This window comes from Cetorhinus maximus, chromosome 4 (genome assembly GCF_964194155.1).
Source record: "Cetorhinus maximus chromosome 4, sCetMax3.hap1.1, whole genome shotgun sequence".
NCBI lineage: Eukaryota > Metazoa > Chordata > Chondrichthyes > Lamniformes > Cetorhinidae > Cetorhinus > Cetorhinus maximus.
The window spans coordinates 122,968,101-122,988,786 of record NC_135882.1 but is presented as its reverse complement, the minus strand read 5'-3'; the positions used below and the strand labels follow the sequence as shown (position 1 = coordinate 122,988,786).

At 44.1% G+C, this 20,686-nt stretch overlaps 1 protein-coding gene across 1 annotated transcript in view; it reads left to right on the top strand.

Moving 5' to 3' along the window:
* gra (granulito) overlaps nt 1–20,686 on the top strand; it is a 220,301-nt gene that overhangs the window by 119,234 nt on the left and 80,381 nt on the right. The gene's annotated exons all lie outside the window — the stretch shown is intronic.

The following is a 20,686-nucleotide window of genomic DNA, read 5'->3' as shown; positions in this document are numbered from 1 at the left end:
CTTCCTCTAAGCGATGTTCACCATGGAGGAGCACTGATTCATCAGCTGAGGGAGGGCAGTACCAGGTAATCAGCAGGAGGTTTCCTTGCCCATGTTTGACCTGATGCCATGAGATTTCATGGGGTCCGGAGTCGATGTTGAGGACTCCCAGGGCAACTCCCTCCCAACTGTGTTCCACTGCTGGGCCTGTCCTGCCGGTGGGACAGAACATACCCAGGGATGGCGATGGCGGAATCTGGGACATTATCTGTAAGGTAAGATTCCATGAGGATGACTATGCCAGGCTGTTGCTTGACTAGCCTGTGAAACAGGTCTCCCAATTTTGGCACTAGCCCCCAGATGTTAGTATGGAGGTCTTTGCAGGGTCGACAGGGCTGCGATTGCTGTTGTTGTTTCTGGTTCCTAGGTCGATGCCTGTTGGTCCGTTCGGCTTCATTCCTTTTTTGTGTCTTTGTTGCGGTTCGTTACAACTGAGTGGCTTGTTAGGCCATTTCAGAGGGCATTTAAGAGTCAACCACATTGCTGTGGGTCTGGAGTCACATGTAGGCCAGACCAGGTAAGGATGACAGATTTCCTTCCCTAAAGGACATTTTGATGCGATGTTGTCCTTTCCGGTTGTTTTGCCACATTTCAGGCCCCTTAATGTTTTCTCCAATTCCGTGATCTTGAAGGGATCAGGACTGATGTATTTTGCATGTTTCTGGTGTTGTTTTTCAGTTTGTTATAGGTGATGTGCTTTATTTCCTTTTCCAATGGTGCCCTCGCTACATGGAGCAGATAACTGGCAAATTGGTTTGGCGTGACTGATGTGCAATTTAACATGGGTGATTTTTGGGCTGTTCCAAGGCTCCAGCACTTCTGATTGAAATGAATGAAATTGAGCCCTGCTGTCGTTTCCTTCCATCTGGCGCTACCTGCATCATGGAGATTCGATTAGGTGGTTTGCTATATCAAGGTTGCCAGAGGATTCATATTCCTTTAGGAGTGCTGAACTCGCTGCATCAAGGCATGGGATGTAAATGGTTGATAGCCACGAAGGATGGCTGGGCAAGCAATTTTATGAATGGCACCACAAAACGCTTATATGATTCTTTCAGAGGTATGTGGTGAATAGGTGTAATTATAATGCTGTGGTCCAAGCTCTCGTTGTATTTTGGCCAATCTGTTTTACAGAAGTTCCATTGCATCTTCTTTGCACTGTTGATGACTGGAAGGCAAAAAGCCAATGTGAATGAGCGATGGCCTGTGTTGACTATGTGGGATGTCATCCAGGGCTAGATACTGTGCTGATTGGGGGTGACCATCAAGGGAACTGACCCAGCATAGGTCAGGTAAGTAATTCCAACTCAATCTGGCTGAATAGAATGTTCCTCATTGCTTGGGGTGATTTATCAGTGTCAGGTCATTTCTGGAGGCCCACTCTAGGAGCTGTTCAACATCACTTGTCTGGTGCTGAGTAACCCCAGTCATTGTGGTGGTTGTTGAAGTCTCCTGTGTAGGTATCTGGATGGGGAAGTATTGGCAGGACTCCTTGTTCCCAGCTAGTACTTGGAGGCTTGTACACATTCAGAATATGGAAACTACTGATCTGAATTGTATGTCAAAATGTGTTTGATGGCAGGAGAGCTGCATTGGATTGGACATAGGTTGCATGGCTGTGCTTAGCATGAAGGGAGCAGCACAGTAGGTCAAAGCCTTTGATGTAATAGGGACCTGCTTCTTCAGTTCCAATATGGGTGTCTCATAGGCAAATTATGTCAGTGGAGTGTTGGGTGGGAAGACATCCAGTGAGGTTTCACTTGGAGGCTGATAGTCCCTTGACATTAAGTTGTAAGATTCGGAGAGCCGACCCTATTACTATAAAATCAGAAGGCTACTCAATGTTGAGACTGGCGGTTCTGGGAGGACCGGGATTCTGCTCTTTTGGAGTCCTTTAGTTTTCTCTTGGAATTCATTCAGCTGATAGGGTCATTAGCTTCCCCGGGGGCGCCTGGGTACTGATGGGGGACATGACATGAATGCTGATCCAATGTCCCTCACCTTCCCTCTTAATGACCATCACAGTGACTTCTTGGTCAAATGCTGAAATAAAAACCACCACATAATAAGCATTCCAAACCAACTTTATTTAAACAAATTATCCAATATTCCATACAAGAATCATCCAATCACCCTTATGTATTTCCTTGATGCCAGTCTTGCTGGTGCCTTTGCTTGGTCTGATTCTATGTAGTGAGACCCCAGTGGTTGTAGAATGTGTTATGGATAGGAGGGGGGCTAATTTAAACAGCACTAATTTCTCCTCTCACCATCTCCCCATAACCAGAAAGGTGTTTACGATTTGCTTCCCCCTTTATAAGTGGTCACGTATTTCAAATCCTTTGGTGTGATCCAATTTCTATTATTCCACAGCAGACTCGAGATAGGGTGAAAAAGGTCAGTTTATTTGCACGCACACAAAACCTGGGAGGACAGTTGCAATGTTGGCTCCTTTGCATCCACACAGTAAAAGAGGATAGAGAAAAGGAAGATTCATAGTGTGGAAACCACAGAGAAGAGAAATTGTTTCACGTGGGTTCCAGCATCAGGAAGGAAATAGGGAGAGTACAGGGCCAATATATTCCAGCAAAGACAAAGGGTGGCACCAACAAATCCAGGGAACCCTGGATGTCAAGGGATATACAGGATTGGATAAAGAGAAAAAGGGAGGTTTATGGCAGATACCGAGGGCTCAAAACAGCAGAAGCCCTAGAGGAGTATAGAATGTGTAGGGGGGAACTTAAAAAGGAAATTAGGAGAGCAAAAAGGGGACATGAGAAAACATTGGCAGGTAAAATAAAGGAAAATCCAAAGTTATTTTACAAGTACATTAACATTAAGAGAGTAACTAGTGAAGGAGTAGGGCCCATTAAGGATCATAGTGGTAATTTGTGTGTGGAGCCGGAAGACATAGGTAGGGTTCTAAATGAATACTTTGTGTCGGTGTTCACAAGTGAGAGGGACAATGTGGGTATGGAAATCAGGCAGAAGGACTGTGGTATAATTGAAGAAATTAGCATAGAAAGGGAGGAGGTTCTAAGTAGTCTGGCAGGCTTAAAAGTAGATAAATCTCCAGGCCCGGATGAAATGTATCCCAGGCTGCTGAGCGAGGCAAGGGAGGAGATAGCAGGGACACTGGCAATTTTCAATACCTCTCTGGCCACAGGAGAGGTGCCTGAGGACTGGAGGAGAGTCAAAGTGGCACCATTATTCAAGAAGGGAGGAAGGGATAAACCAGGGAACTACAGGCCAGTCAGTCTAACCTCAGTGGTGGGGAAATTATTGGAAGCAATTCTGAGGGACAGAATTAATCTACACTTGGAGAGGCAGGGATTAATCAAGGACAGTCAGCATGGTTTTGTTAAGGGGAGGCCATGTCTGACCAATTTGATTGAATTTTTCGAAGAGGTGGCCAGGTGTGTAGATGAGGGCAATGCATTTGACGTAGTCTGCTTGGACTTCAGCAAGGCTTTTGATAAGGTTCCGTATAGGAGACTGATAATGAAGATAAGAGCCCATGGGATCCAAGGCAATTCGGTAAATTGGATCCAGAATTGGCTGAATGGGAGGAAGCAGAGGGTGATGGTCGAGGGGTGTTTTTGTGACTGGATGCCTGTATCCAGTGGGGTTCCACAGGGATCGGTATTGGGTCCCTTGCTGTTTGTGGTATACATAAACGATTTAGACTTGAACGTAGGAGGGTTGATCAGTAAGTTCACGGATGACACGAAAATTGGTGGGGTAGTAAATAGTGAGGAGGATAGCTTTAGATTACAGGAGGATATAGACGGGCTGGTCAGATGGGCTGATCAGTGACAAATAGAATTTAATCCGGATAAGTGTGAGGTGATGCACTTGGGCAGGACAAACAAGGCAGGGGAATCCAAATGAATGGTAGGACCCTGGGAAGTACCGAGGATCAGAGGGAACTTGATGTACATGTCTACCGATCCGTTAAGGTAGCGGGACAGGTAGATAAGCTGGTTAAGACGGCATATTGGATACTTGCCTTTATTAGCTGAGGCACAGAATATAACCGCAGGGAGGTTATGCTGGAACTGTATAAAACACTGGTTAGGCCACAGCTAGAGTATTGCGTGCAGTTCTGGAATCCGCATTTTGGGAAGGATGTGATTGCACTAGAGAGAGTGCAGAGGAGATTCACCAGGATGTTGCCTGGGCTGGAGAGTTTTAGTTATGAGGAGAGATTGGATAGATTGGGGTTATTTTCCCTGGAGCAGAGGAGATTGAGGGGGGACATGATTGAGGTGTCTAAAATTATGAGGGGCATAGATAGGGTAGACAGGAAGGAACTTTTCCCCTTGGTGGAGGGATCAATAACCAGAGGGCATAGATTTAAGGTAAGGGGCAGGAGGTTTAGAGGGCATGTGAGGATGAATTTTTTCACCCAGAGGGTGGTGGGAATCTGGAACTCACTGTCTGAAAGGGTGGTAGGGGCAGAAACCCTCATAACATTTGAGAAGTAGTTGGGTGTGCACTTGCGATGCCATGGCATACAGGGCTATGGGCCTAGTGCTGGCAAATGGGATTAGAATAGTTAGGTACTTGTTTAACTGGCGCAGACTTGATGGGCCGAAGGGCCTTTTTCTGTGCTGTATACCTCTATGACTCTATGACCATCAATGTCCAATTAAGTATTCCTTCACAGGGGAGCAGAAAACCGATGCTGGATAATTCATTTTTCAGGTGGTGTTGACTTCACATGATGGGATAGGCATGCAGAGATGATTTAATCTTGAAGGTGATCTTACAGGCTTTCCAGTAGAAGCAGTGTAGATGGGGCCAGTTGTCCAACCTGGGCCAGAATTCCTTGTCTGTGATGCTGCTAGTTAGCTGGTAAAATGGCAGACAGAGACTTTGCAGTACAGCAAAACAATATTACTGGTTCCACAAAGCAAAGGTCCATATCACATGACTCCCACCTCTTCACACTGTCTTTGACAAAGGCTCTGTATCCTTTGTCTGGATCCCCGAGAATGTTGAATGTCTCAACCATTAAGAATTGAAAGGAAGGTTGCGGGTCCTTTGTCTTAGCAAGCGAGTAGATGCCTGTTGGCCAGCTTCAGTTGTGAAATGCAGCTGGCCTTTGTATAGCTCTCTTTAAATTTGGCCTGTGCAGCCCACAATGTGTTGTTATTGGCTCTTCAGAGATAATGGGCGGAATTTTCCCTCCTGGGCCTAAGTCCCGTGTCAGGGATGGGAAGTGTTTCTTGCTACAGAGGCTGCTGAGAATTCGTGCTGTATCGTGTGATTAAATATGCCTTGGGGGGGGTTTGCAACATTTAGCGCGGCTAGACGGCATGGATGGCTTGCACCCTGTCATCATATCTGAGCGCCATTTTTAAAAGCGTCTGGACTTAATCGACCCACTGTTGAAGAAAGAAGGTGGACCTCCTAAAGAAAGAAGATGGACCAGTCTCTTTAAATTTGGTCTGTGCAGCCCACAATGTATCATTAGTGGCTCTTCAGAGATAATGATGTGCGAGTTTCCCTGATACTTCCAGGGTAGCTTCTTTTACTTGAGGGTCACAGACAGACATAGATTCAGCCATTTTAGGTCTTTGTCCAATTTTAAATTTTTAGAAATAGCAAGAGCAAATCTCTATATATTTTATAAAAGAAAATATATGGGGTGAGGTCTTAAACCCTTATAAATGACTGGAAGAAAGCTGCTGACCTTCAATCGTGGAGTCTGCAGATAGCCTTGCAGTACGACCTCAAGTAGTACTGGCCCTAGAGAGCATAGCTCTGGCTGCACCATCTTGGCAAGGGCAGCAGCAATCTGGGCTAGCAAAGGCATAGGTGAGTGGGAGGACAAATTCTGTCATCCTGTGGATAAATAGCAGATTTGTGCTTCACAGAGCAATCGCTACTCCCTCTGGGTGGTACCTCAGCAATCCTAATAATCTGTTGGAGGACAGATTGCTGCAAAAACCTTGCTCTTTGAGCAGTGACATTTGCAGCCATGATGGCAGCAATCTGAACCTGCGTTGCAGTAAGCTGTGCTTGCATGGCAACAAGCTGAGGTTACATTGACTTCAGTCTGAGCTTCTGTTGCAGCATTCAGAAGGTGTGTGGCTTCTGTTTGTGCTACAATGGAGGCTGATATGTTAGCCATCAGATGCTGCATTGTAGTTAGGTTCACAAGTGTTTTTATCGAGTTGGCCACCATTTAAAGAGGGCCTCCAAACTATGCTCAAAGCCCTGTTCCAAGTTGGTGCAGACCTCATCTATGCTCCTCAACCGTGGCAACAGACTTTCTGGCAGACCTGGCAATTTGTCAATTATTTCATTGGAGACGCACATTAATTTTTTTCTGTATGTTGCCCCATCAAAGGCATCAACTGAGTCCTCTAGCAGAACTTGCGTGTAACCTTGCATGTTGCAAGCTGCCACCTGACTTGATGGCAGGTCACTTTTGCCCAATTTCTCACCATATGCGAATCCTGTGTCTAAGCTATCCTCTAAATTATATGCAGTGCCCGTATCTGAGCTGGCAGCTGTGAGTATGAGATTGAGTGACGGTGTTTCATCATTGTTGGTCTCTTCTACCTGTTGCACTTCATGTCCCTCCACTACTGCCTGGCCAGGTGGCTGTTCTTGGATATCTTGAAAGCAGAAAGGCACACGGATAAGTTTAGGGTGAGGGAAGAGGAGAGAGAAAGTGGTGTATGATTACACCATCAGCAGCTTGGGAGTCAGACATGATTGTGAGAAGAAAACAAAAACAGAATTACCTGGAAAAACTCAGCAAGTCTGGCAGCATCGGCGGAGAAGAAATCAGTCAACGTTTCGAGCCCTCATGGCCCTTCGGCAGAAGGGCCATGAGGGCTCGAAACGTTGACTGATTTCTTCTCCGCCGATGCTGCCAGACTTGCTGAGTTTTTCCAGGTAATTCTGTTTTTGTTTTGTTTTGGATTTCCAGCATCCGCAGTAGCTTTTAGCTTTTTGTTTTTATGATTGTGAGAAGGGTAAGTGGAATGTGAGAAGGAGGATTAGTTAGTAACATTCTGTCATCTTCAATCTCTTCAGCCTCACTGCTGGCCTCAGCCTCAGTCATGGCTCCAATCGCAGTCTCTTCCATTTGAGTGAGGACATGCAGCTGTGCCTGTCGCCAATGCTTTCAGTGTTTATGCACCACTTTGTCTTGCAACAGAGAGGGAAGTGTGTCAGTGAGTGTGGTGCAATATGTCTGGGTGAGTATGGCTGCAACAACACTCAAGAAGTCTGACATAATCCAGAACAAAGCAATCCACTTGATCTGCACCCCATCCATCACCTTAGACATTCACTCCCTCCACCACCAATACACAGTGGTAACAGTGTGTACCATGTACAAGATGCACTGCAGCAACTCACCAAGGCTCCTTTGGCAACACCTTCCAAACCTATGACCTCTACCACCCATAAGATCAAGGGCAGCAGACACACAGGAACTCCACCCCCTGCAAGTTCCCCTTCAAGCTACATACCATCCCGACTTGAAACTAAATTGCTGCTACTTCACAGTCGCTGGGTCAAAATCCTAGTATTTCCTTCCTAGCAGCACTGTGGCTGTACCTACATTAAATGGATCGCAGTGTTTCAAGAAGGCAGATCACCTTTACCTTCTTGAGCAATTAGCAATGAACAACAAATGCTGGACTTGCCGGTGAAACTCACATTCCATAAAATAAAAAAAAGCTGGGAGTGTGTGCAAGTTATGAGGTGAGGGTGAGGTGAAGCTGTGAATATAAAATATGAATTCTGGATTGTTGATAGGTGAGAGACAGGGGTGTGATGCATTGAGCATTGCATGAGGCTCGTGGTGCAATTTGTGGCATTTGGCACTTCAAGATGTGTCTACTAATCTTTCCCACTCATTTCAGCTAATTGAACTTATTTCTAGTACTGCATCCAGGTCCCCAGGACTATGTTCCTGCCATTGACCTGAATGGTTCTGCTCCCTTTGCCTTCCCAGAGTTTAACTGGTTGGTGCTGTGCCTCCCCAACGGTACCACCCCACCCCTTCAACTGCGGATAGAACACTTCTGCTCTGTCCACCTCTCCAGTGCTGCAACTAAATCTAGGAGCCCACTCTCTACTATGTTGTGCCATTTTTGGGTCTTTCCCAGTTCCAAGTCACATCTGTAATGAATTCTAGAACCTGCTGCAACCAAAATGCTCCTTCCCTTTAAGTGATGCAGGCTTGCTTTAAGTTTTTAAAAATTCATTCATGGGATGTGGGCGTCGTTGGCTAGGCCATCACTTATTGCCCATCCCTAATTGCCCTTGAGAAGACGGTGGTCAGCTGCGTTCTTGAACCACTGCAATCTATGTGTTGTAGGTATACTCTCAGTGCTGTTAGGGAGGGAGTTCCAGGATTTTAACCCAGCGACAGTGAAGGTCAAAGTCACACAGGCTAGCTTGCTGCTGTGGAGGGTATCGTTTTTACTCTCCTTTTCTTGAGTCCTTTCCCCAATATTGATGCATTCTTCTAGTATTGAAGCTGCAGCAAACAAAGTGTTGAGGATTGGAACTTATTTGGATGTGCCCATAGATCTCCATAATTTAGAGGAGGATTTCAAGTTCAGTGGGAGAGTCCAAATATGGGTGCTATGACATCAATCTGTACACCAGAACCCACATTTCCAAACCATGACTTGTCCATTTGGGCCTGTCTGCATCTGCTTTGCTAAAGGCTGTTAGAGAGCTATTCCATTCACTCCATGCTGACCTGCAGACAGTTTCTACTAGGTGAATGACTTTTACAATACTTCCGACGGTCACCACAGTCTTACACTTTAATGATGCTGGATTCTCCCAAGTCACCACTGGCACATTTGCCAGATCAATTTCCAGTCCAAAGGAGCATTATTCCATCACATTCTACTTGAAATGGAGGTGATATAGTTCATAATGATCCAAAATGTAGCAGGTTGCATCCACATGAATATCAGCCGCAAAGTCTCTGTGAACAGAAAGGGATTCTGTTCCATTAATAATAAAGTAATGATTGGTCAGAGAAACACAATGAAAGTACATACCTATTGTGCAGGTACCTCTCATAATGAATGTGGTTGTTAACAATGCCTGTTATTTCTCACCAAGTAAATTGGCAAGAAATATAAAAATAAACAGTAAGAGCTTCTATGGGTATATAAAAAGAAATAGAGTGGCTAAAATGAACGTGAGTCCCTTGGAGGATGTGACTGGAGAATTGATAATGGGGAACAGAGAAATGGCAGATACCTTAAACCAATATTTTGCATCGCTCTTCATGGTGAAGGTCACTATAAACATCCCAAAGATATCAGATAAGCAAGGAGCTAATGGGAGGAAAGATCTTGTAACAGTCTCTATCACGAGAGACAAAGTATTTGAAAAATTAATGGGACTAAATGCAGACAAGTCACCAGGATCTGATGGCCTGAATCCAAGGGTTTTAAGGAAAGTGGCTGCAAAGATAGTGGAGGCATTGGTCGAAATATTCCAGAACCCACTGAATTCAGAGAGGGACGCAGCAGATTGGAAAACCGCTAATGTGATGCCCCTGTTCAAGAAGGGAGGGAGACAAAAGGCAGGAAACTATAGGCCAGTCAGCCTAACATCTGTCTTTGGGAAAATGCTAGAGTCCATTATTAAGGAAGAAATAGCAGGACATTTAGAAAAGCTTAACGCAATCAAACAAAGTCAACATGGTTTTGTGAAAGGGAAATCACGGTTGACAAATTTTTTAGTGTTCTTTGAGGATATAACAAGTAGGGTTGATAAAGGGGAATCAACAGATGTAGTGTATTTGGATTTCCAGAAGGCATTCAATAAGGTGCCACATAAAAGGCTATTACACAAGATAGGAGCTCACGGTATTGGGGGTAATATATTAGCATGGATTGAGGATTGGTTAACACACAGAAGACAGAGAATCAGGATTAATGGGTCTTTTTCAGGTTGGATAGACATAGGTGGAGTGCCACAAGGATGAGTCCTATGACCTCAGTTATTTACTATTTATATTAGTGACTTGGAGGAGGGAGCAGAGTGTAATATATCCAAATTTGCTAATGATAGAAAAATAGGTGGGAGGGCATGTTGTGATGAGGACATAAGGAACCTGCAAGGGGATATAGATAGGTTAAGTAAGTGACAAAAACTTGGCAGATGGAGTTTAATGTAAGAAAATGTGAGGTCATGCACTTTGGTAGGAAGAATCAAAAGGAAGACTATTATTTAAATGGAGAGAGACTCCAAAAAAGTGCAGCACGGAGGGACCTGGGTGTTCTTGTGCATGAAACACAAAAAGCTAGCATGCAGGTTCAGCAAGTAATTAAGAAGGCAAATGGAATTTTGGCCTGTCTTTCTAAGGGATTGGAGTTTAAAAATATGGAAGTCTTGTTACAACTGTACAGGGTGCTGGTGAGGCCACACCTGGAGTACTGTGTACAGCTTTGGTCCCCATATTTAAGAAAGGATATACTGGCATTGGAGGCAGTTCAAAAGAGATTCACTAGGCTGATTCCTGGGATGAAGGGGTTGACTTATTAAGAACGGCTAAACAGGTTAGGCCTTTATTCATGAGAGTTTAGAAGAATGAGGGATGATCTTATTGATATATACAAGATTCTGAGGGGGCTTGACAGGGTAGATGTTGAGAAGATGTTTCCACTAATGGGGGAATCTCGAACTGGGGGACATAGTTACAGAATAAGGGGACACTCATTTAAAACTGAGATGCAAAGGAATTTCTTCTCTCAAGAGGGTGGTGAATGTCTGAAATTCTGTACCATAGAGAGTTGTGGAGGCTAGATCACTGAAAGTATTTAAAGAGGAGGTAGATAGATTTTTGAAGTATCGGGGAGTTGAGGGCTCTGAGGAGCTGGCACGAAAGAAGAGTTGAGGCCTGGGGCAGATCAGCCATGATCTTATTGAATGGTGGGCAGGCTTGCGGGGCCGAATGGCCTACTCCTGCTCCTATTTCTTATGTTCTTATGTTATTTGAGGGCTCAGATCGATTGTAAAAATTTGGGGGTCTTGCACACCTTAAGGCAAGAACAGACTTGGGAGCAAAGCTTTGTCGTAAATCAACTTTATTAAGACAAAGTCAGGACAAGTTTATTAAGTTCTCCGATAAATCGTGTCAATAAACTTGGCCAGTGATTCATAGTTTGATGAGGATCATACTACTGTGTCAAGATATGGACAGTAAAGCGCATGAATGGTTTCTCTCTTTGATCTTTTGTGTTCAAGTCTTTCTTTCTTTCTTTCTCTCTCTCTCTCTCTCTCTGTCTCTCGTCTCCTGTCTTGCTTGTTCTTGTACCTTGTCTTGTTTTTCTGGTTTGTCTCTCTCTGCTGCACAAAGACAAATTGAGGGCATCTTTTATTCTGGCTGTTATCCAATTAACCCTCCCTTTCCCCAATCATCTTTAGCCCCATGCGTGAGGATATTTTCCTTGACCAACCAGGCATAGTTTATGTGGTTGCTGCTAACCTTACATATTTACATAAGTAATGTACCTTGTATGCACTGTTGTATATCGATGCTTTTACATCCTGTGGTTTCTTACCTCATAGAGGGAGAGAGATATCGATACTCCAGCAGTTTCTCACTGACAGCCTCAAGGTCTCAGCTTGTTTCCACTGTAAGCAGCAAAACTTGACATAAACTCTCAGAATCCCTCAATCTTGGCATCTTTTCTATACTGTGCCTTACTTCTAGCTTTTCGCACTATATTATTCCACAAAGAAGTGTACCTCATAGAGTCATGTTAATTTCTAATAAGGTTAGATGTTGGTTTCTAATAATAAAATTAGATTTTAACAATTAGCATTCTAGTTAACCTTGCAACTTCTCCAGTTGAGGGGAAGATATTTTTATATCCTGATATCCCGAATTCTTTTGAGGAGTGCTGTTAATTTCTAAGCTATTAGCATATAAATACATACAAAAACAACAGATTCTGCATGGATTTAAATGATTCTCCAGTTCTATCCCCACCTGTATCCATCTTTTGGATAATATTAAGTATTTTTTCTCTCAAGCCTTCAATTGCCCCAATCCAAATTTTATCCCTTTTATTTAATTTTATTCATTTTGACCATTACCTGTGTATTTAATTCTAACCCGATTGTTTTAAAGTCAGTTTCTCTATGGAGTATGGAGTCAGTGCCTTGATAATATAGAATGTTGTCTCATTCTAGTGGCTGCATTAATGTCATGCTATTTGTCAAGGATTGCGCTCGTCTGAGACCCTTCAGTGCATTTCATAATGCATTTCTGCATGTTAGTTATTTCACATGTAACTAGTCATGTCTTACGGATGCTGAAAACTAAAGTTATACATTCAGACTGATGTTCAGTGGTTTCCTCAGTCGAATCAACAACAGAATTTAAATGCAAATACTCACATCCCTCAACTAGAATTACTGTGGAGCACACCATTGCGATGCTAAAAGAAACATGTACTATTTGAACCTCTCAGGTGGATTACTCCAAGGAGCTTATCAAAGACTTTTCAAAATAACGATGGTCTGCTATGTGCCACATAACTTCATAATACAAAAATGTTTAGGCATGCAGCAAAATAAATGGGAGAACGATGGCCCAATGGAAGAAATGGAGGTGCAACTAGCTAGATTTTTTGAGCAAGTAATTCCTGGAATTTCAAAACCTAATCCCTTCACAAGATTTGCAGATCCATCTCTTATATCTTTCACTGTGCTACCAAAACTTCAGTACACCAAGGAGGAAAAAGTGCTCAAATTATTTGGCGTTTCTGGTGGTGAACACTGTACTTCCTTTGACTCTATAAAGTGTGATATTTTAGTGCCTTATCTGCCACTGTGTTTAAGTACTACTCTAGTGGTGGTACATCTCTGTTGTACTTTGTGGGCTTCAAGATAGAGATGGTTTTACATTTAAGTTCATTAGGTGGTTCCATTACAGCTTGAGGCATGTCTATGACAGCCAATGCCTACTCAACCCATGGCATTTCAATCATTTGTGGAGCTTGCTGGGTTACTTAAATGTGTTTTTATCTGTGTAGAAAGTTGCCTTATTGATTCTTTCTACTACCATGCCCCATAGGGTGACTTGCAAGCTGACTGAGAGAAAACTATACAGGGTGTCACTGAGGAATGTAAATCTCAACACTGGAGCTTTGATCCCCACCCTGACAAATTGAGCCATGACCAACTTCTGTAATTTGGAATTGATGTTCTCCATAACTTCATTTGTGAGAGAAACTATCCAAATTTGTTCCATCTGCCCAGTACTGGCAGCCTAGTACAGAGGATCTTAATGTTGCTGTGATCTGTGGTGAACAGCAATTGTGAAAATCATTGTTACGCTATTACTGAGAAACCAGAAACGCATGCAATGCCTGTGGAATTGGATAGGTAGGCCTCATCACTGGGTGCTGATTCCTAATTCTGTAGGAGTAGTAGTTTATTCAATTCTTAATGCCTTAATGCTTATTATACTCTGCCCTAAAATTACATCATCTTTTAATAATTAGCCTCATAACAAACTTACCAGGTTGGCACTTGGTTTGTTTAAAATGGGCACTAATAGTTTCCAGTTACTAAATTACCTTCTAATCTCCCAATATGACAATCAGAAAGTGTGGGTGCATTTTCATCCGAAAGTGTGTCACTCCTTATATTGGACCAGGGTTCTCCAAGATCATCAAGAGCACATGTCAGAAGAATTTAAAAGAGTGAATAACCTATTTAACTTGTGGGTCTGGATTTTCACTCCTGGGTCAAGAGCGCAGAGTCGGGACATTTCTAGGCTCCACAAAGCCGAGCCTGCAGAAAGTGCCCTGGATGTTGGGATTTTCATTCTAGAGTGGTAGGGTTCTTTGGGAGCCGAGCTTGCCGCCCCCTGGATAAGTGCAGAGGTTGCCAAATGCAACGGGGCGCTGGGTGAAAGGCTTGCCTCTGTGTTCTGGAACTGTGCCCACGATTTAAAAAAAAACAATAAAATGACAAACCTTTCTCACTCCCCACAATCTCTCACACCCCCCACACACTCCCCATGCCCGATCCATACCAGCCCATGCCATATCATGACTTCTACCCGCTCCCTTGGCTCCTCATACCCTCTTGATAAGCAAGGGGTGATAGGTTATCGGGGGTAGATGGGATGCAGATTTGAGGTTACTGTCAGATCAGCCATGATCTTATTAAATGGTGGATCAGGCTCGAGTGGCGGATGGCCTACTGCTCCTTGTTCTTATGTTCGCATGTCCTTGTCAATCTATGCCCCCTATACCCAGCCTCATGGCCCCTCAAACCCTCCATGCCAACCTATGCCCCTCTACCCATTCCCATGGCCGCTCATACCCCCATGCCAACCTATGCTTCTCTACCCATTCTGTGGCTCTTTACAGCCCCAAGCCAACTTTGTGCTAACCCATGCTCCTCATCCACCAGCCTTCTCCCTTACACCTACCATGTCAACTCACCCAGTATCCACATGGGCAGACCTCAGGATCCATGCTTGGATTAAATAAGATAAAATAAATAAAATAAAAAAGCACTTATTCATAAAAAATCATTCACTACATTTGCATTCCTTCAACTACATCTTTTAAAAACAAACATTCCATTCAAATGCTTAATACCTTATAAAAACAAACATTCCATTCAAGTGCTTAATCTCTTATGAAAACAAACATTGGAGTTCATAGTCCCACTTCAAAGAGTCTGTAACCACTTGGAGCTGTCAATCAAACTGTGGAATGGAAGGCACTCTACAGTGATAATGGAAGGCTGTGAAATCAGTCATTAAGCATGAATTCAGTAATAGTAGGCCTCAGGCTTATGTCAACAGAATGAAATAGCAAGCAAGCATGATTTTTTAAAACGCTCCAGATTTGTTTTCAATGATCTAAAGGGCAGGATCTTTGAATACTTTGACAGCTTAACAGTTTCCTTTAACAGTTCATTTTGATACTTTCGACAATTGTGTTTGACAATTCATTTTGACAATTTTGACAGTTGCAATGAGCTTGACAGTTAATGTTTTTATGCACATTCATGCCTACTTTAACAATCTCAAGGGGCACCTGATCTCCCAAAGGTGTCCAGGACCATATCCAAAGGAGTACCCATCTTGCAAAAGGACTCCACAAGTAGAAACCAGCTTCTACCAGCCCTAACCTGTGCATGTCACATTTCGCATACCTGGATCATGAAAATTAGACATGAGTGGAAGCAGCTGCTGATTTATATAGGCAACTGTCTCCATGAAATATGCATGTGTAAATCCCAACCTGGGCCCATTCCCACGCCCGCATAATTGATTGGTGCCATTTTTGGGGGTGGGACATCCGATTTTTGGCTACTTCCACCATTTTTGCATCTTCGTCTTTGCGAAAATCCAGATCATGGACTTGGGCTCTTGCAGGACTCTTTTCCTGTTTTGGTATACCCTAATGCCTGATATATAATGCAATGAACTAATCTAGCAATTTATGACACTAGCCTGCAGGAAGGACCCCTCATCAGCACTATTTAAACAGATCAAATGGAATTTATAAATTAGTGTTGGATTATAATTTCAGACTGAAGGTTAACTTCTTGGCCACTTTAGTTGTGTTTTGTTACTCTGGATGGTTCACCTTGTCTGCAAATAATTCGATTTTTCTGGTGTTTCACTATTGTTGTTCGCCTCATTGGTAGTTTGACTGCAATCACCGGCCTTCTCAGGGCTGCTATCACGGCTGAACAATTAACACAGCAAGGAGGGACAGCAGAGAACAGGAGCAGTTACTGTGAGGAGGAGGTGATAGACACCGCAGAAAGTTATATCCATAACAGGTATTCAGGGAGCACTTCTACATTGACTTTACTGACAGCAACGTCTGAGGTGCTTTCACTTCACAAAAGAGATTGTTACTGAGCTATGTCGCTGCTGGAGCCACAACTTGAGTTCTGCACCATGGCATAGACAGCACTGACTGGCTGTAAAGGTCACTGTGGCCCGCAACTCTTATACCAAAGGGTTTCTTTCAGACTGCAGCAGGTGGTATCAACAACATATCTCAATTTTCAGTCTACTTCTCAGATCACCGAAGCTCTCTATACCACAGGGAGCACCAACACCTTTTCCTTTAGTGATAGAGTTATGCAGGATGTGAAAACATAGGCTTCGTTCAAATGGCAGTCTTGTTCAGGTGAAAAGTGCAATAGGTTGCAATCGCATTGTCTTATGTGCTCCTTATTACCAGACAGGCATCTTTATCAATTGTAAGGAATTCTACTCCTTAACTCCTTATCCCTGAGAGACAACTATAGGTGGCCCTCCCAGGCAGTTGAGGCCACTGGATGGTGCCTCATTGCTTCCATGACTCTGCGAAAGAATGGAAGCCAGGACCTTTGTGATGCTTTCGAGGCCTCTGTCAACATTGGCCCCCATTGCCAAGATGGCAGCCATCTGATCTTCCATGGCAGCCATGTGTTGCTCTGAAAACTGTCAGCAGAGCCTTATACATAATGTTGATTGAACTGACTACTCATATCAAGATGTGCAGAATAGTTTCCAAGCTCTGCACTAGTTCTGGACACAAGTTAGAACTGGTTCTGCAACATGACAAAAAAGTTCATTGGCAAACTCCTGATGCACCCACCATTTCCTGATAAATGCTCATCAATCTTCTTTAGTAAGCTGGCCTCTAGAAGTCTTGAGTCTTTTGCAGCAGAGCTGCATCACTCTGATGAGCTGGCACCTGTGGTGTCCTACCCCCTTGCCCTAGCTTCTGCATAACTCTCACCTTGTCTTCATTCAGGCATAACTACCATGACAAATACATTAATTGGAGCTACACAGATTTTCTACACAGGTCTTTAATTTACAACAGTTTGCTTTATCTGGATTCACTAGGATGAAAACTCAATAAAGACAACCATCATGCAGGGTTCAACTCTAATGCAGCAGCCTGTTTCATACAGATCTATTACCACATCTTGGGATTCCCATTAGAAGCTGGCATGGGTAATGGAGATGTCTCTCAGGAAGATGCCATATCCATGATCTCCTGCCATCCAATGCAAATAATTATGCATATGTCTCTGAAAATACAGGGCCTGGCAATTCATGAAAACATCCAACAGCCATCCATGTTGTTTCCTCCCTGCTAGATGTAGCACTGAATTATGGAGCAGAAGGTGCATACCATACATTTTCATGAAAGAGAAGCAGGCTGAGCACACTTGAACCTTACGTTGTAAACTTTAATGTAAATTTAATTGTTTAACCGTCTGTATCCTGTCAGTTATTCTAGTACAGTATAGGATACTTGAAGGTGGTTATGGAGAAAAGGTATTGCATTCATGGGCCTGAGTGTTGGGCTTGGCTCAGTGGCGGGACAATTTCATTTGGCAAGAGTATTGGGTATAAGTAGAAGTGACTGATATTGTTTAGGATTATAAGGCAAGCAATTAATGATTTGGTTTTCTGGATACTGCCTGATGACTGTTATTGACTAAGTTGTTTGTTATCTGCTGAGTTGTTATGGTTTACCTCATCTATTCATCTCTGCTTTGCTTTGACCTGCTTGCTTTATATTTAGATCCACTTTCTAAAGCACAGTTTTGCAGTATATAGTCTACAATAATATATTGTTTCTCCTGGTCTGTCAATGGAGCTGGTGGGAGTCAGATGGTCAGGGGGAGAGTTGGCGGGGTAGGCGGTGGGGTGGTGTGTCAGTGGGAAGTCGCGAGTGTCACTTGTATAGTTACCCAGGAGTTGGATTTTTTTTTCTGTCTAATATTTCCTAGGTAACTATCCAAGTGTATGAGTCAGAACCCTCCAAAGTCTCTGACTCTAAATCAGAGTTGGAAACTTTTACGGAGGGTCCCAGGGAGCAGGGAAATCGCCCATTGGAGGTTGAAACTTCCCGGGTCATTACCATGGAGTCCTTGCATTGTGACATTTGAGGAGTCTCGTAGCGCATCCTCCGGGTATGTCCGATCTCCAACCATCCGGAGACTGGAAGATCTGTGCCAATTATTTTTTAAAAATGTATTCATGGGATATGGGCTTCGCTGGCTGGGCCACCATTTATTGCCCATCCCTAGTTGCCCTTGAGAAGGTGGTGGTGAGTTGCCTTCTTGAACCGCTGCAGTCCATGTGGTTGAGGTACACTCACAGTGCTGTTAGGAAGGGAGTTCCAGGATTTTGACACAGCGACAGTGAAGGAAAGGCAATATGTTTCCAAGTCAGGATGGTGAGTGACTTGGAGGGGAACTTCCAGGTGGAGGTGTTCCCATCTATCTGCTGCCTTTGTCCTTCTAGATGGTAGTGGTCATGGGTTTGGAAGGTGCTGTATAAGGAGCCTTGGTGAATTCCTGCAGTGTATCTTCTAGATGGTACACGCTGCTGCTACTGTGCGTCGGTGGTGGAGGGAGTGAATGTTTGTGGATGTGATGCCACTCAAATGGACTGCTTTGTCCTGGATGGTGTCCAGCTTCTTGAGTGTTGTGGGAGCTGTACTCATCCAGGCAAGTGGGGAGTATTCCATCATACTCCTGACTTGTGCCTTGTAGATGGTGTACAGGCTTTGGGCAGTCAGGAGGTGGGTTACTCGTCACATGATTCCTAGCCTCTGACCTGCTCTTGTAGCCATAGTATTTATATGGCTAGTCCAGTTCAGTTTCTTTTTAACAGTAACCCCCAGGATATTCATAGTGGGGGATTCAGTGATAGTAATGCCATTGAACATCAAGGGGCGATTTTTGGATTCTCTCTTGTTGGAGAAGGTTACCTGACACTTGTGTGGCGTGAATGTTACTTGCCACTTGTCAGCCTAAGCCCGGATATTGTCCAAGTCTTGCTGCATTTGGACATGGACTGCTTCAGTATCTGAGGAGTCGCAAATGGTGCTGAACATTGTGCGATCATCAGAAAACATCCCCACTTCTGACCTTATGGTGGAAGGAAGATCATTGATAAAGCAATTGAAGATGGCTGGGCTGAGGACACTACCCTGAGGAACACCTGCGGTGATGTCCTGGAGCTGAGATTACTGACCTTCAACAACCACAAACATCTTCCTTTGTGCTAGGTATGACTCCAAACAGTGGAGCGTTTCCCCCCTGACTCTCATTGACTACAGTTTTGCTAGGGCTCCTTGATGCCACACTCTGTTAAATGCGGCCTTGATGTCAAGGGCAGTCACCCTCACCTCACCTCTGGAGTTCAGCTGTTTTGTGCATGTTTGAACCAAGGCTGTAATGAGGTCAGAGGCTGAGTGGCCCTTGCAGAACTAAACTGGGCTTCAATGAGCAGGTTATTGCTAAGCAAGTGCCGCTTGATAGCACTGTTGATGATCCCTTCCATTACTCTACTGAATATGGAAAGTAGACGAGGCAATAATTAGCCGGGTTGGATTTGTCCTGCTTTTTGTGTACAGGACATACCTGGGCAATTTTCCACATAGCCGGGTAGATGCCAGTGTTGTAGTTGTACTGGAACAGCTTGGCTAGGGGCATGGCAAGTTCTGGAGCACAAATCATCTGTACTATAGCCGGAATACTGTCAGGGCCTATAGCCTTTGCACTATCCAGTATCTTCAGCCATTCCTTGATATCATATGGAGTGAATCGAATTGGCTGAAGACTGGCATCTATGATGCTGGGGACCTCTGGAGGAGGCTGAGATGGACCATCCACTTGGTACTTCTGGCTGAAGATTGTAGTAAATGCTTCAGCCTTATCTTTTACACTGATGTGCTGGGCTCCTCCATCATGGAGGATGGGGATAGGTGTGGAGCCACCTCCTCCAGTGAGTTGTTTAATTGCCCAACACCGTTCATGACTGGATGTGGCAGGATAGTAGAGCTTAGATCTGATCTGTTGGTTGTGGGTTGGCTTAGCTCTTTCTGTCACTTGCTGCTTATGCTATTTGGAATGCAAGTAGTCCTGCATTATAGCTTTATTAGGTTGCCATCTCATTTTTAGGTATGCATAGTGCTGCTCCTGGCATGCCCTCCTGCAGTCTTCATTGAACCAGGGTTGATCCCCTGGCTTGATGATAATGGTAGGATGGGGGATATGCTGGGCCATGAGGTTACATATTGTGTTTGAGTACAATTCTGCTGCTGCTGATGGCCCACAGCGCCTCATGGATGCCCAGTCTTGAGTTGCTAGATCTGTTCAAAATCTATCCCATTTAGCACAGTGGCAGTGCCACACAACACGATGAAGGGGATCCTCAATGTGAAGGTGGGGCTTCATCTCCACAAGGACTGTGCGGTGGTCACTCCTACTGATATTGTCATGGACAGATGCATCTGCGGCAGGCTGGTTGTTGAGGATGAGGTCAAGTATGTTTTTCCCTCTTGTTGGTTCCCTCACCACCTGCCACAGACCCAGTATAACAGCTATGTTATTTAGGAATCGGCTAGCTCAGTTAGTAGTGGTGCTACCGAGCCACTCTTGGTGATGGACATTGAAGTCCCCCACCCAGAGTATATTCTGCACCCTTGCCACCCTTAGTGCTTCTTCCAAGTGGTGTTCACCATGGAGGAGCACTGATTCATCAGCTGAAGGAGGGCAGTACGTACTAATCAGCAGGAGGTTTCCTTGCCCATGTTTGACCTGATGCCATGAGACTTCATGGGGTCCAGAGTCAATGTTGAAGACC